The sequence below is a fragment of the Nipponia nippon genome, unplaced genomic scaffold (assembly GCF_047370975.1).
Source record: "Nipponia nippon isolate SJK-2023a ecotype South Korea unplaced genomic scaffold, ASM4737097v1 scaffold_2, whole genome shotgun sequence".
In the NCBI taxonomy this organism is placed as follows: domain Eukaryota; kingdom Metazoa; phylum Chordata; class Aves; order Pelecaniformes; family Threskiornithidae; genus Nipponia; species Nipponia nippon.
The window spans coordinates 14,380,072-14,398,959 of NW_028262336.1; the positions used below are offsets into that span (position 1 = coordinate 14,380,072).

Here is an 18,888-nt window from a genome sequence, read left to right on the forward strand (position 1 = left end):
ACGTTTATATAAAAAGAAGGATCATAGAGAAGTGTTACCTTCAAAATCTTGCTGTGGGCTAAAAATATACCTTATATGTAAAGCCAAGAATTTACTGTTATTATGCCTGAAATGTTAATAGTTTAATCAATGAATTATTATTAATCCACACCTAATTATTACAGAAAGAGAAAAGGAGAGAATACAGAAAAAAGTCTTGATGATAGAGTCAAAATTGTTATATGCATATGCCTAATATCTATGCTTTTTTTCTGGTGTGCTTTGCCCCTCTGGATATTAAAATTAATCACTTTTTGGCAGGAGGTGTACAGTGAATCCTCAGTATCCTGAGTCCCCTTCTCTGGGAAGAGTATGATGTCAGCAATTTCTTCTTCCTCCTCACTCTAGGATGTGCTTGGGGTCATTTCTGGATATTTGTTAACACATTTTTACACCTTGATCTTTCTTCATTGGTATGCACGGTGACATTACATCCAAATGGACTATATAAGGCATGCTTTACTTATGTTGGATGGTGGCCTTTGTTTTCTTTGTGGTCCTAAAACTGATTGTATTCTGTTCCATATCTGTATTTCTTTAACTGACCATTGCTAACTACAGTGCCAGCCTGTTCCTCTTTTCCTACCGTCCCATGTCTATACTTCTCTACACTGCATCCTATATCCCCACTTGAAAGGAGCTGGCTATAATACCAAGACGGTATTCCCCCACACTACATCATTATGACACAACCATAAATATTTCAGTCTACACAGAATTGCTACACATATTGCTACTATCTATGTAAAAATCACAGCTATATCACACTAAGATAAGCAAAAAGGAAATGCAGTCCTGCACCTTGGGAGGCAAAGTGCCAGGCACCAGTACACACTGTGAGCTGACCAGCTACAAAGCTGCTCTGCAGAGAAGGATCTGGGGGTCCTGGTGGACACCAAGCTGACCATGAGCCAGAAATACACCCTTGCAGCAAAGGCAGCCAACAGCCTCCTGGGCTGCACTACAAAGAGCATTGCCAGCAGGTTGAGGGAGGTGAACCTTCCCCTCTGCTCAGCACTGGTGAGCTACCGTCTGGAGTGCTGGGTCCAGTTCTCAGCTCCCCAGTACAAGAGAGATAGGGACATACTGGAGAGAGTCCAGGCCCAAAAATATGGACTGAAGCATCTGTCTTACAAGGAGAGGCTGAGAGAGCTGGGACTGTCCAACCTACAGAAGAGAAGGCTCAGACAGGGATCTTATCAATGTACATAAATGTCTGTTGAGAGGGGTAAAGAGTCAGAGGCAGACTCTTCTCAGAGGTATCCAGTGAAAAGAGAAGAGGCAATGGGAACAAAATGAAATACAGGAAATTCCCTTTAAATGTAAGACAAAATTTCTTTTTACTGTAAGGGTGGTGAAACATGGGAACAGGTTGCCTGGAGAGGCTGTGGAGTTGCCATCCTTGGAGATATTCAAAACTTGACTGGACATTGTCCTAAGCAACCTGCTCTAGCTGACTCTGCTTGAGCAGGGGTTTGGACTAGATGACCTCCAGAGACCACTTCAAACCTTTATGAGTCCGTGATTCTGTGAAAAGTAAAACAAATCAGGCATAGCCTAAATTGCTATGACACCTAAACAAGCCAAAACAAAACTCCAGGCAGCTCAAGACAAGCTCAGACAAAGTAAGCTTGACAAACTCCAGTTTGGAGGGTCTGTGACTTCAGTACGAAGCCTATGGTCTGTTCCTAGTTATAGGCAATACTGCATTTACTGGGCTACTGAGGTGTTCTTTTGCTTTTACAAAAAACAAAAATTGCAGGTGTAGATGACTAATATATGAAATTCACCTCACAAATTTAATTTCCTGTGTATTTATCTTCACTGTACCTGCAGGATGCTATGCAAAATGACCTTTGCTTCTTTTTAATTAATTTTGTTTAGTGCCACATGTTTATCCTGTAACTTATCCATTGATCAGGAATTATCTGTTTGCATTAAATAAACTCTCCTTGGAACAGCAAGAGGAGTATAAAAGATTTGGATATTAACATATTGGTATTTTTTTATTTATAGCTGTTATTTAGCATTCAGGCATTTCCCTCTTCTAGGGCTTTTTACTCCAAATCAAACAAAACCAGACTTCCGAATAAGGAAGAACTGCCGCGCTGACCGTCCTGTTGTGTTTTAGGGCAGTGTCTTTGTATCTGTTTAACAAAAGGGACCTAACACCGAGATATGCTAGAGGTAGAAAATCCACTTGTACTAAAGTTGGAATTGGAGCAGAATTCTGACCACAAGCACAAAACCACCTTGTTTTATCCTCAGTTACCCTTTGCGTAACTTGTACACTACTACCGCAAAACCGAGAGGCTAATTTGTTGCGACAGGTATGTATGGGGCAGACGCTTGCTTATGACCATAGTCATGATCTTCAAAATGACCTTAACAGGTTTTGTCCAGCTGTGTGGGGCCGTCGGCATTGCTTTAAGTAACCTTTTCCCTTGCACTGCAGAAGGCCAGAGATCACTCACTGTAAACTAGACAAGGGATAGGTAACTAAAAAAAGTGTTAATGCTATCACAGGCGATCATCTTACCGCACCATTAGAAAGTTCTCAGGTATGCATATCATAAACCTCTGAGCATTACATTTTGATAATGGAATGCCTCCTGAACAATTAGGTTTTTTCATGCTGTTTTACAGCAGAAAAAAAATAATTATCTTAAAATAATTTAAAACTAATAAAATATTGACCCCATAGTATTGCGTTTTACAGTCTTCAAGAATTTCACCGTGGTTTGCATTTCATTTAATTCTGGAAAGTTAGCATTTCTTTCAGTGAATTTAAGCTCTGTTTCACTATATGTAAAAGCTTAATCCTACACCGTATTTTTAATGTCTACTTTTTAAATAGGAAATGCTCTAATTAATTCTTTACTCCCAAGTACCCACATCAAATAACTTTTTGAAATCTTCACTTATCCCTAAGCAACTTTAAGTAAATAATCCTGAGATGCATGTAGCAAATTAACTACAATTTCTCTCTGTGCTTAGAGGCAAAACAATGAAAAGATGTAATGATATTCACCAATTTGCTTTTTTTTCCCCATCAGATCAAGATGAGGTGATCTGAACTTGCAGATAATGAAAACACCCCTTGCAATTTGTCATCATTAATGGAACCAACATTCTAAACACACATTATTAAAATTTGTTATTACTGCACCAACCTTAATTTCCCTTCTTATTATTTCTTCATTTTTCAGTTTAACTTACACATGCCCATTAGCTGATGCACATACTGCCCATCTAAAATGCGCTTTTGTCTCTTTTTTTCCATAGTATTCAATTTACATATGTGATAAAAAATGCATAAGTTGATAGACATGCACCTACCAAACCCATTTGGAAAAATATGCTGACAGCTCTCTCATGACAATGACAATATAAAATTTGTGTTTGCTTGGGGTTTTTTTTAATGAATACTGTATGCACCTGATAAGCAGTGTATCATAGAAGCTCATGCCTTTTACTAAAATAGGATGACACTGGGAGCATAACAGCCTTCATGAAGTCCATATTTCTGACTTAAGTATAGCAGTTGCTAGAGGTCATTGAATATTTTTAAATGCAAACTTGTATCTTCTCCAAGAGACTGAAGCATATTTAATATGTACCCTATCTAAATATTCACAGTCACTTTCTAATTATTTTCAGGATCTTTTCTGGCATGACAGATCATGCTAACAGCTTCATTAACTCTGCTATGCAGTATCACTGTACGGATAGTATACACAACCTAATCTATTCAAGAAAAACTATGCAACTTCCTAACTTCAACAGAATAACTATTATTCTCTTTCAGTATGTTAATGAGATTGGAAAACTGTTTCACGTGAAGCCATCAGAACACTAATACAAACCTTACTGGTTCTCTATAGGGTTATTTTTTAGCACTTGTGTTTGTGCACAGTACTGCTGTTTAGATAAGACGACAGATAATTATGCCCTTGATAGGGTTCCTTCGTTTACAGATTACACAATAACAGAGTATGGTGGTCTCTGTTGGTAGCCATAAAAATTTCATTCAATTCATGTTAGCTGTGAAATATCTGATTTTTGAAGTAAAATTTTACCTAATCATTCACTGAAAGATGTAATAGATGGCATAGAGATAGCATATTATTTTTCTTCCAGGAACCTCTGAAATTTCAAACAAGCTCATTTGTGTAGTGACATCTTTCCAAAGCTGAACTTCTGTGGCTATGGATTATCACACTAGTAATAGTCGTCGGAAGGAGGCACAGTTAGGTCTAAAAAAAGACGAATCAAATACTGGTAGAAGGTAATGGAAAGACCCTCTGTGATGAAAAACAATGGAGCCTCGACCACAGCCAAACCAAAGAGCTGGACAACATGTAACAGGCCTGCCAACAGCAATACAGAGCAGCAATCCTCAACTCCAAACGCTCCCTGCTCCTCTAAAGTCACAGGGGAGTCTCAATTTCCTCCAGACTGCCAGGGAAATTCGTACTGCAAATAAACAATAAGGATCTTCACTAAAATCTTCAAAATGCATTTACATTCTCTCAATGCATTAAAAAATATCCAAATTATACATGGGCTAGAAAAAAGGGGAAAAGCACAAATCCTGAGGAAACCAGAGATGAGCACGGAGGACTCTTCGAGGGCACTCAGGTATCATTTGTTGAAATTCCATTGTTACATGAAATGAAGGCTTCGGACAGCGCGTTTACTACTACACAGGGTCAGTTCCTTCACTTACCCTTCCTGCTAGTGATTTTGTACTGGATTCAAGATAAATGTGTATTTCAGAGCTACTTTTATCCACCTTTGAGTATGGGAAAAAGTCACCATAAAAGACCACTCAACATCCCTCAAAAACAGCTTTGCAGCCAAACACTGTGCAACTAGTTCCATTAAAAAGCCTGTAACAGCTTCCCGGAAAGTAAAATTAAGTGCATAATTCTGCTCTATTTTTAAGTGCTAAACAACAGAAATTGTTTTTTTTTATTTTTATAAACAAAATTCATCATAAAAAAGCATTCCTAAACTGCTATTATATCTTCCTTCTCCCTATCCAAGTTGGATCTGGGAATATGATTCCAAGTTTGAAGTGTTTCCTTCTTTCCTGTTTTCAACAGAGATACTTGTATCTATATTTGAGTGTTTTAACTGTTCATGGAGATCCTCCTTTAGGGAATGGGGTGGGCTAGTTTGGCATATGTCAATCCCCCCAGTACTACTTTTATGTGGGGAGGTGGACAGAGAAGGAGGAGATCTGCATTCAGAGTGACAGTAATTCCATAAAAGCTCCCTGATCCTTTAAGCCGAACTCAAGAATTGACAGAGTTCTGTTGAGGAGGAGAAATTTTTAAGAGTTTGTCATTGGCATAGGCCAAAGTGATCATCATGATAAGCTTGTATAAATTAACTCCTCAGCTATGCTAGCTTATTATGATAAACTAAGCGTTTCACCTTCTTACGTATCAAGACTGCCTAGGAGTCAATCCTGTATGGGATATTGCTCTTCCATTTACACTGGCCAGAAGTCTAACCCATATGCCTGCTGTTTACGGCTCCAAAATGCAGGACATGTTAAGATAGCTGGTCAAAAATTGGAAACATCTTTTGCAATAATAGGTTGACAAAATGTCAGTTTTTCTGAACACACCAGTGCCAGCCAATTTGGCTTGTACAACAGACTGTATGTCCTTCCCTTGCCTCCACTTTTCCCTTCATTAGATGACCTAAATTGGTTTGCCTGGAATTATTTTGTCTGTAAAATGATAATAAACAGTGTCCCTAAATAGCAGCAATCTATGTTTCATGCTTTAATATCATCAGTGGGTGCCCATCTGTACTAAAGTGTTTTAACCCAAGTGATGAGTTGTTAAATGTTCAATAAAATTAGAAATTTAACAAGATAAAAAAAAAAAAAAAACAACACAAACAAACCATTAGACATTTGCCTTGATAAATTACTTAAAATCCATAATGCTATGGAAAAAGCAACACAAGACAAAGTTACCTTTTCCATGAAAAAACATACGACTGACCTAGAATATTTCATGTATTCAGTTTATATTCACACACCTTTTAAGAATAAAGTTGATATCTGAGCTGATCTCTTCTCCAAGGCAGTTGTTTTTGCCAGCTGCTGGCAAAGTGCTATGTCGGACTTAATTATCTAGTAAAGTTTACAAAACCTTGGCTCGACTCAGTTCATTTTGTGTGCAGTCTATGTATTGATGCATTGCATAATCAAACTGGGACCTTTGAGGCAACGTCAAAGGGGAATCACCTTCTGGCCAAGCCTTGGAGAACTCTCTTCTGAAGAACTCTCTGAAGTCACAGAGCCAAATTCAGCTCTGGCAGAAACAGGCACAGCTCCACTAAATCAATAAGATAATCAAAGCTTTATAATTAGATCAATGCAAAGAATAGCAGCAAGCCTGGCAAAAATCTGCAATGGACCTAGGTCCAGATTTTGGACAAACCTGAGTTTGTCCTAGGTATTTGTCATACCACTGAACAGCGGTACTGAAGCAGAAGTTCAGAGCATCTATGGATCCTGCTGCTCCCAGCCAAAGAAAGAGAGGCAGGCATACATAAAAAGAAACATATTTCCTCATTACCTGATACTTCAGCCCTCTTTGTCTAATGAGGAGAAGCATAGCAACCACGCAACTCATTTCAAGCCTAAGGAACTCACTGGGTATACGATGTAATTTTATTTGCAGAGAGGTAATAAGCACTCAATATTCAGTCTATCAAGACATATCCATCAGACAATCCTCAATGTCTGAAGGTTGGACATCTTTTTAAGGAAATGGTACATAGCTCAGCCACAGCTTCTGAATTGTAAGATTTTGTGCAGAAATTCTGAAACCTTGTAGGGGGATCGTAAGTTGTTTTGGTTTGTGTTTCTTTTGGAGACTGGGGGAGAAGGAAAATACTCACAGTACATGCGGCTTTAGCCCCAGTTTAATTCCCTTGGGTAAAAAAAAAAAACAAAATAAAGAGTCTGACTTCAGAGAAGCCTTCACCAGAAAAAGTAGGAAATTATATACAGAACTGTACATTCTGCACAGTATATACACTCATGCTCTCTTTCTCTGTCAGGAAATATTCTTTGAATCTCAAAGGCATCTTCTCCAGAATCAGAGTCCCTTCATGCTGGGACCCATGTATTGACTGAAAATTGCACTTTCCTTGACGTGCAGAACTATGTATGAGAAGACTAACTTCCAGAGTGACGAAACGACTCAGAGGCCTGTGAATAGATCCGGGATGCTTTCACCTGTTATAACCAAATATAAGTTCCATATGGCAAATCTCACCTGTACCACAGTAGAGCAAGTGCCTTGGGAGCTTTGTGGAAGGCTCCGTATTTGAGGAGTCAGTGATCTCCAACAGCCCATGTCTGCGCATATGTTATTAATATAATCTGTAACTTATAGCACCTTTGGGAAAAGTAAACTGCAGGTGAATCAAGGGGTGGAATATGTTGATCCTGACCGGAGGGTATTGCATACTGAGGAGTTAGTGCTCCAGAAGAGTTTTAACCAGAGCACACTCAGGCCCGTGCTGTGCTGTGCACAGCACAAATCTCTCGGCCACAAGATAACCCTGGCTACCTCACAGTAACAGAGGGGCCAGCAGGCAGTCCCCCCGCTCTGTACTGGTGGCCACCCACATGGACTTGCTTTTGTCTAAAAGTGCAGCAAGAAGTTCTCGTGCAAATATCCTTTACAAATAGAGTTGTTTTCTTGTAAGAAAATGAATAGCTCGAATGACCAAAAAGGAGGAGCTTCTGCCAACAGAGAATGTCTGCGCAGCATGTCATGGGAAGAGATCCATCCAGGGTCCATCCAATGCTCTGCGAATGCGGGGTGCCCAAAGCCTGAAGGGACGTAAGATTTACTTGCTCTCTGTATTTCTCTTCTTATTATGTCTTATTAAAACAGCTGTTTTAATAAGCTGGATTTTGTCAGGCCTTTCTTACTGAGATCCAGAAAGAAACACTGCACCGTCTCCCTCTCTCTCTCATGTCCCTGAACCCCCTCGTGCAAAACACTAAGTTCTCCTGCAATGTATCTATACTGCTTAGTTCTCTGTATAGGTATGTACATATTTAAGTTCTAGCAACATCTATATAAAAATAGTAAGAACAAGTACCTAATTCATATTTCTAGAATTTGCTTGAATTAGTCTTCTTGAGGGATGGATTAGAACATCCTCCGACATCTATGTCGGCAGCAAAATGCTGAAAGGGAGACCTTTATCAGCAAAGCTTCTGCAGGCTCAGAACAACGCACCATAATGGATATAACAGAAAATCTCATTGGAAGTAAAACATTTCACATTAGAATATTACTTAAGTATTATTTCTGCTATAAAAATAATATTTATCGATACGAAAACAAAGAGCAGCAAGTTGTACTATGTTGATCATCTCATCTGAAAGTTGTAAACATGTTGATTATTCAGTTCAAATTTCCTCAAAACCAAAAAACAACAGTGTTAGGGGTTTCACTGCATCTTGTATTCCTAACCAGTGAAAAATGATATATTAATACAGTTAAAAGTATTATGTCTATTTGGTCATTTAGGCTGGATAAGGGAATCATGCTGATAGCACATGGAATCTGCAAATCATGTGGCATTCAAAGTGTTCATACCACAACATGTTATTGCACTTAAAAGCAAAACAGAAAGCTTTTTCTGTTTCCCAGGTGTGAAAATATCAATGCTACTAATGTACTTCTAGTCTAATACCAGGAACAGACAAGACAGAAAATCAGTCACCTTCTGTGGAAACCTGAATAAGCCCAAGGTGTATGATTCTGCTGAGGTACGGTAGAATTTGCAGCTTTCAAGGGTTGGCTTAAGAACTGTTGCTTGAAGGAAATTGAGACAAATGGGCTGCTCTGCCAATACCATTAAGATAAAAAGAGGCTTGTATCAAACAAGAGTGTTCCACTTAAATCAGGCATCCAGTTAAAGTTGGTTGTCTTAACCTACCCATCTAGCAAAAAGGCCACCCTGATCGTTTTCTCAGAAGTCTGGCTGATTGGAGCTGCAGCAATTTCTGTACTACAAGTGTTCTGAGTTGATTTGGGCCAGCTGCACTGTAATCGAGGCCAAGAGGCATTAACTACTTCACTGCTGCTTCACCGACTTCTTACACTGTGCACAATTCATCTCAAGTATGCCACCTCTTGTGACAAGATACAGATGTGAAGTGCTAATGTTCCAGTGGAAAATTGGCCTAATCAGCTATTATACAGAAACAACAGTAAAAGCCATCAAAAGTAAAGGCTAATAAGCAGAAGGAAAAAAGGAACCGCATGCATTATTTTTCCTCTTTGAACAGAAAAAAATGTTTACAGCTTTTTCAAAGTGCTAAGTTACATACTGAGACGTATCAAGCCAAGCCTTTTATAAGCCTTTTAATTTAGGATGTGTAAGTGACGATACACAGAGTCACAGTGAGTGGTAGCAATTGAGTTCAGTGGGACTTCTGACATGATTAAGAACTAATCAGTGGGCTCAGCTCTGATCCCTGTTTCATGTTCCAGCCAAAGGAATCAAGAGAGCAAGAGATCGCTCTGGCACAATGTACTTGTATAGCCAGACACTGTTCGGAGAGTAGCATGACAGGTCACCCGCCGCGAGGATTACACTTCCCCATGTGAGTGGGCAGTAGCAGCGAGGCAGGAATAGAGAAAAGGAGAGAGTGAGAAAGTTTCTTCAGTGAACCACCCAGCCTACGAAGGACAGAATGAGAAACAAGGCTACTCATTTAGTAGGATAACTTGCCATTCAAGTGGCGCAGAGTTTAAGTTTTTAAGAAGGTCTGTATGCGTCCAATCAATATACATCTTCAATGTGCAGTGTCAGCTCATGCCTTCCCACAATCCCACCCCACCAAGCCCTCTTTCTGCTGCCATCCTACAAAGGAAAAAGCTCCCCTAGGTATGGTAACATCCCCAAAATATATCTCGAATATGAAGAAAGAGGCTCAAATATATACACTTTGGAGTATAGAGTATACTGAATTCCAAGTATTTTTGCCTTCTGAAAAGATCTAAGTTTTTTTCTAAATGTTATCAGTGGAAAAGGAAAGAGGTCATGTGAAGATTGCCTAAGGAATCTAAAACTTTTAAGAAGAAGCTGGCAAAGGTGTCAACCAAGGGATTACAATGGATTAAGCTCACAAGATTTCATTCTTCTCAGGTCTGTGTATGTTCATAGTTAGGTATCACAGATTGTCTATTAATAGATGTACAGTAAAGCCAGAGAATACAGTAGCAGATTTTTCAAGACGTATGGTTATCCTTGGCCACCTATCTGAGAGGAGAATCAATCTCCTTTTTGTACTAACCTTCCTTTCCTAGGAAGATAAGCCTCCCTTTAGCTCTCCTTCCCACATTGTTAAAAATCAGGGAAGGAAGACACAGCAAGAAGTCTTTTAGCATACCTATACGCACACACACAGACACACAGGCACACACACATACACACACCCTTCATACTGGATTTCCACAGCATGCATTGAATTCTACCTCTGTAACTGAGATGATACACTGCTACACCAACCATTGACTGCAGAACTTTATTATCGCGAGCTTCTAGGAGATTGTGCAGCAGAGTACATCAGCAAAATGATTGTAAGTAGACCCAAGTTAACAAGATGTTATCAAATTTGAAATTTCACTCCTTCCTCTCTGTAGGAACCAAAGCTTTTCAAAATTTTTTTCATTAGCAAAAATCATTTGCGCAGTTATTTCTACAAATGAACCTTGGCTATACTTGCAGTTCATGTATAATTAGTTTGTTTTACACATTCAACATTCAAAACCAAACCTGTTTTGACAAGACACAACATCAGGTTCCAGGAGACCTGAAATCCTCCCCAGAACCTGTGGATTGTCAGTATCTCCACTGAACCTGGTGACCCTGACACACATTTTAACTCATAACATCAAGTGTTCAAATTCAGATATTTTGCTGAGTGATGACAGGAAAGGAGTGTCTTTATTCAAGAAAGTGTTTATGAAATGTGTTCATGAAATTTTCAAAATACTGCCTTGCATTAGCCAATCCCATGAATGTTCTTGCCAATAAACTTGTTCAGTAGACTACTCACTGATAAAAGCTGCATGAATACAAGAGAAGCAAATGTAATTAGAATTTGGAGCAACTGTTTATTATATTGAAGACGTCCCAGCCAATTGCAGGAGGGATGGACTAGATGACCTTTAAAGGTCCCTTCCATCCCAAAGCATTCTATGATTCTATGATATTACCTTCAATCACTTTATAATACACAACCGGCTCTTGCTAATAAGCCCATGAAAAACAATCATGGTGAAGAGAAATGAGAACGCCATTTTAAAGCATTGCAATTTTATCCCTTGGGATTAAAACTCACATGAACACAAGGTCAGCAGTGACTGCAGAATGAGAAACCTGCAAAAATGCTTCTTGGCCTATGTGTGAAACAACAGAGGTATATGCAGTGAGCCCTGTAACAGCAGAACATCTGCTGCCATTTCTGTGTAGGGTTTGTTCTCATGATTTCAGCTCCCCTTAAGGGCACCTCTTCTTTCAGTGCAAGTACTCTAACACATGCTGCAGGTAGTTCTGAGTGCAGCTGTTGAGGTCAAGTTCCTGTGCCCTCAACAGACCTTGTCAGACGAAGCAACGCCTGCCTCCTCCATGCTGCCATTTGTTATAGTGCATCTACAGAAGTCTCTTACATTCTCAGCAGCAGAATTTAACTTTTTCAGTTTACTGATACCCTTGTTAAGTTTTACTAGCCAGCAGAATTGAAACCTAAGACTTTTCTAACAACTGGCACAACATATAGACACATTTATTTTAAGACACATATTGCATGTATTTCAAAGAAAAGTTGAAAAGCTAAAAATTTCTGTCCCCCCTCAGAGCAGATTGGTCGCTAAAAGAATTTAAAATCTTGTTAAGAGGAATTTATGCATGCAAAAAATACTCCTGTTATGTGCAGTTTAATTAATCACCTACATAAAGCTCAAGGCCATCTGTTCAATACACAAGGAGGAAAAAAAGATGAGATGAGATGAGATGAGATGAGATGAGATGAGATGAGATGAGATGAGATGAGATGAGATGAGATGAGATGAGATGAGATAGCAGAAGACAATTATTGTGATAGTACTTAAGTATACTTAGTAAGGCCATTGCAATACAAAGACACTTACCTAGTACTACTTTGCAGAATATTTAGGAGAATATCCCCATACTTAAAAGGAAGCCTCACAGAGAATACGAACATTTTTAACGGAGCAAATTCCTAAAGCAATAGTAGGCTCTATTGCAGCTGCAATCAAATTCTATTTGAAATGTTGACAAAAATTTGAGTCCTAAATTCAGCTCTGACAGTGATCACCTAACCCCTGAACCTCTGCCTGCATTCAGGGATGTGGAATGGGTGGGTTGCACCAGAAACTGTCTCTTGAAACCTGACTTTTCTTCCAGTTTGACAAATTCTTTGCAGGTAAGTACAACAGCACAAAAATCAGTCCAGGTAGATACAAAGTACAAAATGTTACCAGGTGAGAGCCCTCAATCTCACCTGAAATAGCATATTACATGCATTTCACAGAGAGGTAACACTTGGATTATACAGTTGCAACCATTTCTGAAGGTTACTGATCCCAGCAGCAAGCACAGGCATATTATCTTAGGGATTTTTATTTGTTTGTTTGAGGAATAGAGCTACAGAAAACATAAGGAAATTGAAAACCCAGTCTTATCTTACCTTCTTCCAAAATGGTTAATTCATAGCCTGAATAAAATTTGTCATAAATGAATTCATCGACCAAGATTATATTTATAGACTTGTTACCTAATACACAGTTCCCCAAAAATAACTATATACAGCCAAACTGCTATACCCATTACCTCATTTGCTATTTCAAAGCACATATTATCCTTTTTTTTTAATCTTCCACAAAAAAAAGAAGAAAAAAAGAGTTCTCTACTGCACTTTGCTGGCAAAATTGTTAGTCAGTGTACATAGTAATGTAATTGACATGTTGAATTGATATTTGAAACAGCTCACAGCTGGTAGCTTGCCTAATGATTTTATTATTGTTATTATTTTGCATATCACACGATGCCTTTTCAGAAAGAGTATTTTCTTTGCATGTGCATTTTTGTTGTTGAAAAACTAACAACTGGTAGATTTTTTAAGTTTTCCATGATAATTAGTGACACTGATTTACTTGTCTACAGTACATTACACAGACACATGTCAGGCTGTAATGCTGCTGAGTGCTTAAAAGCTGTGATTCCCCCATCATTAGTACTGGATTTGCACACAACAGATACCAGCAGTAAAAATTTTGACCCAGCTCAGTAACGGCAAGCAGCATGACAGACTTTGTACCAAAATATCCTCTGCGCATACTAGGGAATCAGCCAACTTGGTGCTCATAGTGGGAAGTCAGACATCACCTGAGGCATTTTTAGAACAAAACCAAACTGACAGAGGGTGCTCATTGCAGATCAATGCTTTTGCACTGTGTGGTTGCAGCACCTGTCACTTGGTACCAGGAACTCGAAGGCCAAACTCCCTGCGTTGTTGAGCCACAGCCTGACTTCAGCTAACAAAGCACTCCAGAACTGAAAATCTCCCCTAACTTTGGGTTTGATGTAATACCACAAATGCATTTTTTACTTCTATCCTTTCCTATTTTATTGGGGTTTTTTTGTTTGTTTCAAGTCCTTCCTTACATCTGACCTTTATTCCTTTCTCTTTTCTAAACAAATGGAATAAACTTAGGACTTACCAAACCAGCTTGACAGACTTCTTTTCCTTACGACTGTGCTTTCCCATCTTGCAGCAAATTCATTCCAGTTTGGAGTAGTCCTAACTCTTTACGCAGCTTGCTTCTGTGATTTTATGATTTTATGATTTTAAAACCTTTTACCTGAAAATAAAACAGGGTGAAAACATGAAAATAGGGCAGTCATCTTCAAGTTTGTCTTAGAAATAGCAATCAGAATTTGTGGGATTTTTGTGATCTCTCTCAGTAATGTCAGATTTCTTTTTTTGCTTAAGAGGCAGCTTGGGAAGAACAGAGTGTACTGGGTAAAGCAACCCTGAAGTCTTGCAGTTCTTCCACACATCTGCTTCTTTTAGGAATGCATTTTCTCCTCTGTAGTATTAACAATACTTTATTGGGTTGCGAATGCTGCTGTGAAATATTATCTTTTTAGAAAGAAAAATAATTTTCAAAGAAATTTGAGAAAAATCAAGCATTTTAAATATTGCATTTCAAGCAAGAATTTTTCCAAAAGGTATTTGCCGTCTTACAAATAAAACAGTATGTCTAAAAGCATGCAAACTAAATCTGGTGGGTGAGTCACAAAAAGCTTACGAAAGTATGTTTTTACAGGTTTATATTTCAGACCAAATTAAACTTGACAGTTTCCTTTCCTAAATTACTAAGTAGAGATCATAGTATAAACAGTGTTTGATAAAAAATAGCTTCTTGTCCCCTAGAAATGTTCAAAATTAAGGAAAAGAGATCTGCAGCTGAATGAAATAGCTACCAACATATTTTCCCTACCTCTATTGCTCCAATGTTATGTGGAGCAGAGCACTTGACTGGGTTTCTGTATCCCATGCTCATAGCCAAACTAACTCTAAAGGTGTGGCTAACAACTGGCTTTATTACTAAAACAGGTAAGAAAGTACAAGTTGATACAATATGAAAATACAGCTACGCATTCCTTTACACACTGCTTTCTAGGGAGATAAAGGGCTTTGTGCATGAGGCCAGAGACTAGCCACCATGAAAGTGCCTGTGAGCTACTTGGGCAAAGTAGACTTCAAGACACTTGGGGTAGCTACAAAGGCATCATCGCAGGTGCCCCAAGGGCAGATGGATTACCTCTTAACCCATGGTCAGACACCCCCACGGGCTGACAAAAGCCAGCCAAAGCCTTGTTTCTGGTCTGCCAAGGTGACTCCTTGGTGTGTGCTAGGGTTGCCATGAAACAGCAGCCTTTGGGCTGAGCAGGTCACGGTGTAACGAGCCACTGGGGTGCTGCTCCTCAGAGAGCCCTTCTGCCTATCTGGCTTTTCCTTGACTTTCTCTCATGCTACACAGGCCAGTTCTAAGGCTCCCTCCCGCTACACGTGATGATTTATTTTTTGTAATAACTTGCAAAGGAAACAGATATACTTGGGAAGAAAAGGGGAGCAAAAAAGCCCTACTTAAATCAACACTGGTTTAGGACCAAGGATAAGAAGCAAATTATTGACACTGAATCATACAGCCCAATTTCTCACAATCTCTTCCTAAGCAAACACCTGCACGAACTCCTTGCTTAAAGCAAAATCAATTGAGTTGTGCTTATCTCTCAACATAATTATCAATTAATGAGTTCTATGTATTTATAAGCTTCATTATTAGTATGATATTCTTCATTGTATTAACTTCTTTCCTAATAATTAAATGTTTGTCTATGTCCCCAAGGCTATTAAAAAGATATCCACAAAAGTAATTATGAGGACATTCACAGTCCCTTTTACCTCAGAAGAGATAAGAGATTTTCATGAAAGTGTCTTTAAGTTCACCATTTCAGTGCTCACAGACTTCCAATTAAAAGATGAAAATTATTACAGCTAAATGGGCATTCCAGTTCTAGAAGTTTTAAGATTTAAAAAAATGTAAAACAAGAGAGAATAAGGTTCTTAAGATGACGTGAAATACTGAAAGAGAGAACAGCAGATACTTTTTTAAGCCAGGTGTCATGACGACAGTAAAGCCAAAATCAATGATAAAACATAGTAAAGGGACAGAGACTTCTTGACCTCAGCGTTTGGTTGTGAACAAGAAGTGAGCCACTCTTACAGGGATCTCCTGTAAGCAGGGTCTACATCAATTCCTGATGCAGATGGATAACATCGGTGATGTACTAGAAAACCTGCCTACCAAAATTTCAAGATGCTTAATTTCAGCTTTGTGATATAAAATGGGACTTTAATTCTTTTGGTTTTGGTGTAACATTATCCAGCAGGCATAGCATTTGCTTATTCTCAGCCTGTTAATAGCTTTTTCCAAGATGCTACTGGAAGGGAGGATGCAACAAGGGAGAGTGTCCGGAGCTATTGTTGTGGTTGGGCTGGGGCTTTCCTCTTCCCTTTGTGTGTGTTTAAGATGTCCCTGGCCTTTCGGTAGCTCCAGCAGAGAGATTAGTTGCCATTAGTCGATACCAGTGTTTTTGTCATGGGTCTGCCGGGCTGAGCTGCAGGGCATGGGAGAAGAGGTCTCCTCCCCAGTGCTTGCCTGCTCTTACAAGAACCTTGGGAGAGGTCACTTGCTTACTCTTCTCACTGATCAGGCCTTTTGCTATTCAGTTACAGCAAAGCCAGTGCAAATGTCCTGGCAGTCCAGCGACAATACAGCAGCTGACAGGCAGAAGATACCTTTTGGGAATGCGATTTGGACTTGCTCCTCTACAAAGGCTGATTAATATGGGAAGTGAGGGAGGAAATTAATCCATTTTCAACAACTCTCCCAGTTCTAAATCACATGTCTGAAACCTGGAAACAGTAATGTGTAATTTTGGCACTGGAAGACTCTTTTTATTATAAATTGAGGCGAAGGTGGACAGCTCTGGAAGAGTCACGACTTAACTGATCCTTTCTGTCCTACAAATCCCAAGGGATCTGTGATACTGAAAGTAGATTCTACTGGCTTCCTTTAGAAGTCAAATCCTTTTCATCTTAGAAAACACCCATGGAACACGTCAGCAAAGGGAGTGTTCACGAGATGCAGTGACGAGTGAGTGGTTCCAGTCAGTCGTCCCTTCATGTTGGTCATTTGGGGGCATATTCTGTTCTCAGTCTTTTCAGTTAAACCATAGCCTATCTTCTTGAAATTAGCATTGAAATGGACCCCTCAAAAAATGTACTGAATTTTAAAATAAATCACTTTCAGTTTTGTCCCCCAAATTAACTCAGTCAACATATATTTACATTACATGTTCTTACACTCTGATGTCTTTTCCATAATAACTTGAGTTATTTAGGACTTTTGGTACCGTATATAATGTGTTGTATGAAATATAATTTGACGTCAAAATAGGGAAGTAAATACAAGTCTTTTATTAACAATATAACCATCAGAATGTTCCATGAAAAATAACTATACAAGTAATGGCATGAAAATTACATAAGCCTAAACAAAAGGAGAGCAATAATGATGCATATTTGAGAAATAAGAGACTAACAAATAGTAAAACAGAGCTAAAGGAAGATCTCAGTTAGTAAAAGCCTTCCAATTTAAAGAGGATACTGTTGTCATTGACAATTGACCTTATGGTCCCTGTGATGTGGTGAGATGTCACAAGGTCAGAAGATCAGATGCTTTAAATAACTGGTCTTCTCTGTATTAACCGATACTTAGAAAGCAACACTCAAGGTTTATTTTCAAGAATATCTCTATTTATGCAAGTATTACTAAATAAGACGACCTTAGCAGGACAAAAAAAAGCCATTATCAGAACTAATTACATTTCTTACTGTAAATCAATTAGTGAACCAGTTATCCAGAGATCAGAAAAAGAACCAAGCTGAAATGCTGTGATTATAATCACGTGGCCCAGCAGAAGCACGCACGCATGGCAGCCTCACACAACAGAGGCAGACCCGTTCTCGCTGTCCGTATCCTCTATACCTGAAGGTCAAACTTACAACACGGAACAACCCTGTGGGATCTTCACCTTCTTACTTCTTCCTACCAAATATTCTTATCAAAATACTTCTCTGAACGGTTATTCTCTGAAAATTTCTGCTTTCATCCACTTAGAAAGGATCCTATAAATAACATACAAAACTTCCTTTTCCCCCAAAAGAATTACAAAACAACAAATGCATGTTATTCCTAAGCAAATATATTCCCTGATTAAAAGCAGAGCAACTCCATCTGCTCCATCTATGTGCAGTTACAGCATTCAGATATAATATATGTGAGAAACCTGTCAACACTCAGAAAGAGTGGGAGGCATATGGTATTATCACACAATTTCACTAAATTTCATAACTAAGCATACACAACTGAGTCTAATGCCGATAGTAAAGACAATATTACACTTTTATTGGGTGGTCTTTTTCAGCATAGAAGCACCGACAACAGGGAGCACAGCTGACCAACAGGAAATAAATTAGGATAAGTTTTAAAGATGTCATCTCTCGCCCGAAATATCAGATGCCCCACAGAATCAGAATATCAGGCTTGAGTAATGCTGTATGCACTTCTCATAAGCTACTTCAGCAGCCAGTGGCTTTGAACTATGTACACCAGAGTCTGTTCTTCTATTCCAGCAATTCTCTGTTAAAAACTGTCTCCTCATAAACCCAGGAGGGAGGATGCACAGCTACGCAAGGTCAACCAATCCAGAAGGACAGCAAGTACTAGCTGGGCAGGGACAGTGGAAGGTAAGTCAAAGTGATATATGCTGGTGATTTGGTAACTAAACAAAAAGGTGAAATAAAGCAGTAGGAATTCCCACGCTAACCGAGTTAGCCTGTTTCTACAGGATTTAAAATGTGTTTTAAATAAGATTATCACAAGGTTGCCACATTCTTCAAAGTTTCATTTCTTCTGAAGGAAAAGTCTGTTAAGGGTCAAATGGTAGCTTACTTGGCAGTCCTTAAGCCAAGTACTTTTTTACACTTAATGGTGTAGAAAAAAATATGGCTTGTTCCATGTACAACACACTTTATCTGTTTGAATGGGAGTGGGAAGGAGGGAGATGCTATAACTTCACCTTTCACCACTGTAGGGAACAAGAAAAAAGCACATAATCAATGACACATTT

At 38.9% G+C, this 18,888-nt stretch overlaps 1 long non-coding RNA gene across 1 annotated transcript in view; it reads right to left on the minus strand.

Annotated features, from left to right (window-relative positions):
• The window catches only part of LOC148055661 (uncharacterized), a 131,180-nt gene extending 117,205 nt beyond the window's left edge, over positions 1-13,975 (minus strand). Inside the window, exon 1 of the long non-coding RNA XR_015704896.1 lies at positions 13,845-13,975. This is a non-coding gene — a long non-coding RNA (uncharacterized LOC148055661). The remainder of the gene's footprint in view (positions 1-13,844) is intronic.
• Between the last annotated feature and the right edge of the window lie 4,913 nt (positions 13,976-18,888).